This window comes from Genypterus blacodes, unplaced genomic scaffold (genome assembly GCF_046128005.1).
Source record: "Genypterus blacodes isolate CSIRO-AG114 ecotype Tasmania unplaced genomic scaffold, CSIRO-AGI_Gbla_v1 ptg000008l_1, whole genome shotgun sequence".
Classification (NCBI taxonomy): domain Eukaryota; kingdom Metazoa; phylum Chordata; class Actinopteri; order Ophidiiformes; family Ophidiidae; genus Genypterus; species Genypterus blacodes.
In genome coordinates, this window is record NW_027466822.1 from 3237540 (window position 1) to 3245586 (window position 8047).

Sequence of the window (8047 nt, forward strand, 5' to 3'; positions counted from 1 at the left end):
GATTGAGTGGACATGACGGCTTAATTCTGCAAATTCTACATTCTGCCTTTATGTTGTCACAATTGGTAAAATGCATCCAAATGCTGCTTTTTTTCCAGCTCTCACCCATCTCTGCTTCACTCTGTCCTGCTCTGTACCTGTAGTAGACCGTCAGCACGTCCCGCCCCTCCCTGCTTGATGTTATGATCGTTGTCTGTTTTCATGTGAATTGCTCGAACGGCACAACATCAATTCAAACGTTCAGTCTTCCCCGTGTTCATGGCACAGAGAAGACCATCGATCATTCTGTCTTGTTTTAAGTTGCAGAAAAAATAAAAACGGTTCTTTGAGCCGGTGCGCTCACTAACGACACATGACACCCTGCTGGCAGTCGGAAAGGCCTGTGAAAAGTTGCTGTGGACTTTGGTGAAGTGGCGCTCCACAGACGCGCAAACGAGACATGCACACACTTGTCATTCATGTTCGTAATTCCTCAAGAAAACAGTACGTTTGTTGCCTATTATCGGGGCTATTTTCCACGGCCAAACTCAAATCCAGCTTGCGCTTGCTTGCCGAATGTTACGGTGTCACGTAACCAAACATGACAGCAGTGTCATTTGTTGGACTGACAGCTGATTGGCTTATAATCCTTTTGTGACAAAAGGGGGTGGGATGTCTGAATTTGGATGAATAGAAATTCAAACAGCTTTACCAAGAGGCGTGTTGTCAAATGTACGTATTCTTTGAATACTTTTGCGAGCTACTCAGAAACGGCCGGTGAGCTACTGTTGGAGACCACTGATTTAAAGACATTTCAAATTGTGGGAGAAAAAATTGTCTACCACAAATTTCGCGACCCCTTGCAGTACCTCCACGGACGCCCTGTTGAAGACCCCTGATATAAAGAGTTAGTTAAGTTAAGAGTAAGGAGTGCATGCATATTACATTAACTACTATTACTATCAAATATATCTCAGTATTTCGGTCAAAGAGAAATGGATTTTAAAAAAAAGGATATCATCAGGATATCATCAGGCTCGTTTAGTAGAAATAACATTACCACTTGGACTAGGAACTATATGCGGTATAAACAAGTCTGTACATCAGACAGTATAGGTACCAGTTATGAACAACACCTCTCAACCCCTCCATGATACTGTGGGAGCTCTAACCAGCTCCTTCAGTGGCAGACTGCTGCAGCCAGCGAGTAGGACTGAACACTACCGCGGGTCATTTATGCCAACCGCAATAAGACTTTATAACGGGTCATAACTGTGTGCATGTGTTGAATATATATATTTAATTTTTCGACAGTGCAATGTGTATGTATAATATAGTATATAATAATAACAATATCAATATAATTCAGTCTTTTTAATCTATCTATCTATCCATCCATCCATCCATCCATCTATCGCACTTCACAACATTATAATGTGTAAAACTTATAAAGACTCATGAATAAAGAACATAATCTACCCATGTAATAACATGTGCTCAAAACATGACATAAGTAGCAAGCAGAAAACATGACATAGGTTAGTAAGGTTGTCTTTGATGGCAGCTTGGTCAGGGAGCAGGTTAAACATTCACACACACCTCTCACCTATCACAGCATTACTTAGCAGCACCTGGCTGCCAGTGATTTATATTAGAACTTACTATGTCCCAAAGCAGTATGATTTAACGTAATACTGTCTGAACTGAAAACTCGTAAATAAATCCATTAAAGTAAATGACAGCAGTGATAATACCACAAGTCACTTAAGCAGCTGGGCTACATATCCATGCACTAAAGTTGTAGTTCATTTTGACGGTCGTAGTCTCTTGTGTAGCCTCGCCAGGTCCTGTTAACAATACATTTACCATAAGGTAATATACAACAATTTGCCAGTGGAGCGCATTCCATTAGCTGGATGACCTCACTGTCAGGATCTGTTCGTGATTACTCAGTTTTGGTATTTGTTTCTCCTCTCACTTGTTTCCCTGTTGTTCCTGGCTGGGCGTGGCTACCTGGTTCCTTTTCCCGCCATCTCATTACACACATCTGATGCCCATCAACCAGCCAGTACTCATCAGCTGCAGTATTTAAGCTCCAGGTCATCCAACCAGTCTTGAAACGTTGATTCATCAATTTGATGCAGTTTCCATTGTATTGCATCAAGGGGCTGGACATACTTCAAAGACCGATTCGAATTCAGTGAGGGACAATCATATATTTTTGGTAAGAAAATATGCATTCTGTCTAAGTCAAGAATGCCTACAATGTACTGTACTTATATCAATTACTGACGGAGAAAATTTAAAGAGCACATGACAATATTAATAGATCAATCTAGATATCCACAAGGAAAATTATTATCTTTTTTTTTAATATGCACATGTATGTTTCCTCTGCAGCATTTAATGACAAGTCTTTTACAGGCAACATTTTTTAATATTTGGATTACTGTTACAATTGCTGTGTCTGATAAAGGTTACAGGAGAGACGACTTTGCATTACCAAACACTGAACAGCCTGAATTGCATACTGGTGTTGCAATAAAAATGTACAGCTTTCTGAGCTTTTGTAATGTACAGTTGAAGTAAACTAGGAATATATCTGAAACTTGTGTCTCTCAGAACTACCAGAAGGTTATCATAGGTTGTCTCTGATAATACTTTAGAGGCGGCAGTAGCTCAGTCCATAGGGATTCAGCTCGGTTCCGTATAGACCAAGAAAGTGGACTGGCAGCTGGAGAGTTGCCAGTTTGCCTCCAGGGCACTGCCCAGGTGCCCTTGAGCAAGGCACCAAACCCCTAACACTGCTCCACGGGCGCTGTATAATTGCTGCCCTGCACCCCCTCTGTAATGCATGTGTTTGTGTGTGTGTGTGTGTGTGATACGAGGGGGTGCAAGACAATTGCATGTGAATTGCTGTGAATTGCATGCAAAATGACAATTAATAAAGTATCATAAATCTTAGTTTGCCTTACATTTATCATTACAGGTACATGTAAAGGATCTTCAACTCTAAATTGAGCCCTATGTGACAAAAGTCAACCAGACTATCATTTGTGTAAAGTATACCAACAAAATGTCACTGTGGTACTCGCAGCAGACCTACAGTATGCCTGATCTACCAGACCATGTTTGGAAAATACTTCCAGTGTACCTCACACCAACAGTAGGCTCTAATCTCATTCAAGGCATACCTATTACAATGCAGGTCCTCCTCTTTTTTGGTACTTTTCTCAAGGTAATACATCCACCACTGGACACAGGACACAGGAGGAGAGAAACATAACTAATTTTGAATTAGTTTGTATAATTCTTATATTAAGACGACATAGGCTAAGATACATATTCAAAACAAAACTGGAACTGCCAGCTGGAGTTAATATGGTCGAGCGCTGGGCTTTTCTCTCTATTTACATATCTTACCAGCTCTGCTACTTTTCTAATGTTCTTGGATTAGTAACTATATGCGAGAAGCAAAATCTTCCAACACTCTCTGACCTGAGACATACTGTCGGACAGACGGACGGACACACAAAGTGAGACCAACATAAACAAATGTGTAATGTCTTCATCTCTAAAGGACAGACCTCGACAAGAATATGTGAAATGAGAGAGCACAGAAAACTCTGGGGAAGAAGTAAAGTTAGTGCAATGCATTAGTAGTACGTGGAAAGTGTCTGATATGGAAGTACTTACATAATTGGTAAGCAGATAGTATATATTGAGTTGACAGATTGGAGAAGCTGTTAAAACTGCCGTCCGAGTACAGGTCAAGGAAACATTGTATGGCTTTGAGGTGTCATGCTGAGAAGGAAGAGTCCAAGAATGAGGGACGGACTGGACCCAGGGGGATGTCTATCTTTAAGCCTACTCTTAAACATAGTGATTCAGTCAGTGATTCAGCCAGATTCAGTCTGCCCCCTGGACTAAATCTGGAAGATAGTTCCACAAGAGAGGAGCCTGATAAGTGAAGGCCTTTCCTGCCATTCTGCCAACCAACCTAGTTTCCGACTGTTGAACTGTTGAGAAAAGTTGCAATCTGCAAATCTCTGCATGTTTTTTTACGTTATTTGGATAAAAGACTGTGTATTTTGGTTCATATTTTCCAGTTTCCCTATTTATTTACTGTAATTGTCAAGTTAGCGATTGTTATTTGTGTAACTTCAGAAAAAACTGTTATCGACAAAGGTTTATTTGCCAGCCATACTGCTTCAAAAGAAAAAGCAAAGGTCCTTTACTTGGATGCTGTGTATTTTCTGCTAATGGTATTTTCTCATTTAGAAATTTCAACCACAGACAGATTAGCAACACAATTGTTTCCTGTTATAGTTATCTGAAATAGTTATCACTGGCAAAGAGGTAAAAGTGTGAAGTTTATCACTGATAAATGAGTATTGCAGACAGACACTCCTTCATAATATTGTCTGTCATTCAATTATGAAAAACATGCAAGACCTTCAACTATTTCCACAATATGCTGCTTTTCCATAACTTTTAATAGTTTGCAAACATCCTTTTTTTAAATTTGCTACTTTTTGTCACCCAACTACTGTACTTCCGCGTTGTGTTCTTTCCTTCCTCTACGCCTCCTGCCTGGCAGTTCCCACTTTAGCATCCTTTTCCCAATAAATTCACTATCCCTCCATCTCAGTCTGGACATGTACAGTCAGTTATCTCCAAAACATCTAACATGTGCCTTCCCTAGAATGAAAGATATTCTATAAAAAAGAGCTGGAGTTAAAGATGAGATTATATGGGAGCAAAGGGGCCCGGATCCAGTGCTGCCACTGTGTTGAAACAGAAGAAATAAACAACAAACAGGGACGGTACACCTTTCCTTTCATTCTTGCTGATACTCTTTTGTCACACATCACTCCTGACACTTTTTCTCCACCCGTTCCAACCTGCTTGCACACGTTTCTTCACCTCTCTGCAGTCTCTGCTGCTCTGGACTGTTGACCCTAAGTACTTAAAATCCTCCACCTTCTTTATCTTATCTCACTGTTCCACTTGTGTCCCTCTCATTCACACACATGTACTCTGTCTTACTGCAGCTAACCTTCATCCCTCTTCTTTCCAGTGCATACCTCCACCTCTCCAGAGTTTCCTCCACCTGCTCCCTGCTCTCACTACAGATCACAATGTCATCTGCAAACAGCATGGTCCATGGAGATTCCTGTCTGACTTCATTTGTCAATCTGTCCATCACCATAGCAAACAAGAAGGGGCTCATACGGCTGATCCTTGATGCAGTCCCACCTCCACGTTAACTCCTCTGTCGCACCTACGGCACACCTCACCACCGTCTTGCAGCTCTCATACATGTCCTGCACCACTCTAACATACTTCTCTACCACTCCAGACACACCACTTCCTCATACAGTACCACAGTTCCTCTCTTGGTACTCTGTCATAAGCTCTTTCGCTCTACAAAGACACAAGGAAGCTCCCTCTGTCTTTCTCGGTACTTTTCCATCAACATCCTCAAAGCGAATACTGCATCTGTGGTGCTCTTTCTTGGCATGAAGCCATTTGCTGCTCACAAATGCTCACCTCTGTGTGTAGCCTAGTTTCTATTACTCTTTCCCACAGCTTCATTGTATGACACATCAACTTTATTCCCCTGTAGTTGCCACAACTCTGCACATCTCCCTTGTTCTTAAAGATCGGCACCATCACACTTCGCCTCCATTCCTCAGGTATATTCTCGCTCTCTAAGATCTTGTTGAACAACGGGGTCAAAAACTGTAGTGCCACCTCTCCCAGGCACTTCCATACCTCCACAAGTATATCATCAGGACCGACTGCCTTTCCACTCTTCATCCTCTTCAATGCCCTCCTAACTTCACCTTTATTAATCTTTGGTACTTTGTGGTCCACAACGGTCACCTCTTCTACTCTTTGTTCTCTCTCATTTTACTCATTCATCAATCCATCTTCCTATCACACTTCTGGCTCCTGTCAATGCATATCCCTCTTTATCCTTCACCACCCTAACCTTCTGCACATCCTTCCCGTCTCTGTCTCTCTGCTTTGCCAATCTGTACAGATCAGTCTCTCCGTACCGTCCAACCTAGCATACAGATCATCGTACACCCTTTGTTTGGCCTTTGCCACCTCTACCTTCACTTTACGCTGCATTTCCCTGTACTCCTATCTACTCTTCTCCGTCCCCTCAGTGTCCCACTTCTTCTTAGCTAACCTCTTTCTCTGTATACACTCCTGTATTTCTTCATTCCACCACCAAGTCTCCTTGTCTACCTTCCTCCCAGATGACACACCAAGTACTCTCCTGCCCATCTCCCTGATCACATTCGCTGTAGTTGTCCAGTCATCTGGAAGCACCTCCTGGCCACCCAGAGCCTGTCTCAGCCCCTCCCTGAAAGCCACACAACACTCTTCCTTTTCAGCTTTCACCCCTTCGTCCTCTGCTCTGCCTTTGTCCTCTTCATCTCCTTCACCACAAGGGACATCCTACACACCATCATCCTATGCTGTCTGGCTACACTCTCCCCTACTACTACTTTGCAGTCACTAATCCCCTTCAGATTACATCGTCTACACAAAATGAAGACAACCTGTGTGCTCCTGCCTCCACTCTTATAGGTGACCCTATGTTCCTGCCTCTTCTGGAAGAAAGTATTCACTGCAGCCATTTCCCTCCTTTTGCAAAGTCTACCACCATCTGTCCCTCTGCATTCCTGTCCTGGATACCAAACCTGCCCATCACTTCCTCATCACCTCTGTTGCAGAGATGCAACTGGCACAGATGGTAATTGGACAACCAGACTTGTTCCCCATTCCAGACTACATGCAGGATACAGATGCTGACTCAACGGAGTCAATGGAGACGGTCAGACGTCTGTCTGAACACGAGTTGTGAGCTCTGAACTTTGGAGGACACAGAGGACAGTTTTATTTTTATTATTTGTACTATTCAGTCGTTTACGCATCTGAAGGTTAAAAGCTCCAGAGTGCCCATATGGACGTACATGTGTTACATGCTCTGTACGATGGTGGGGTGATGCATAATGAAAGTTTATTATTTTGTTTTCCTATTAGATTGATAATTGCCATGTATGAGGACATCTATATCACCATATATGAACTTTGTACTTCCTGCATCAGTATCGGGTTGATATACGTATACTCTGTATCAGCATATTAACATGCATTTGTTACTTATAGTGTTTGCACTGTATGGGTAAGTGAAGGAACTACAATATTCCTATAGGATGAAGTCTTGAGTGTGTAAGTTTATGCAAATCTCATTTTGAAAAATGCTGACTTGACAAGATCTGCCAGGCTTACATTCCATTTATAACCTATTTTTATGTATGTAACCTATTTTTATGTATGTATTGTTATGGAACCACTACCAGCGCAAAAGCGTGATCGCCAATGATTAAGTTGAGAGGCAAGGGGGTCGTGAGGGAATTTTTCTAGCATATTGATGCTAGTTTTTGCCCGTCACTGGTTGTTTGGTTCCAGCTAAAATATGTATATCATCATGTTGGCGATATTGTATTTGCCGAAGGGGGGATTATGTGGAAGAAAATGTACTATATTCAGGACAATAGTATGCAAGTTAACCGTGTGTTCTTGCCAATCATTTAATATTATGTAACTGTTCAATATTAGAAAGGAAGTACACAAGTTGTTTTTAACCTTGAGTGTTTTACCAGAATCGTTCATCCATTATCAGCGAGGAAGCAACATTATGTCTTGCCAGGTCACCGTGACATGGTTACTAAGGTAGCCAGGGCCAACAATAGAACAATGGAAAGGCCCCCTTGATATAAACTGATGTTGGCTCTATGAGGAGCCAGTGCCTATATTCACTATGACGTGTAAGGAAGCACTCATGTGTGAATGATTAAACGAAGATACGCAGCTTCAACTGTCTACACAAATTGATATATAGAATTATACTTTAAGGACCGGCACAATGAAGGCACTGGCTCGTGCCCCCCTTTAGGCTGCATTACCAGTATTAACAAAGGTATACAACACTTGCTTGATTTGTATTTAGATGCTATTTTTAACAGCTTTACCGATCTGTCATCAC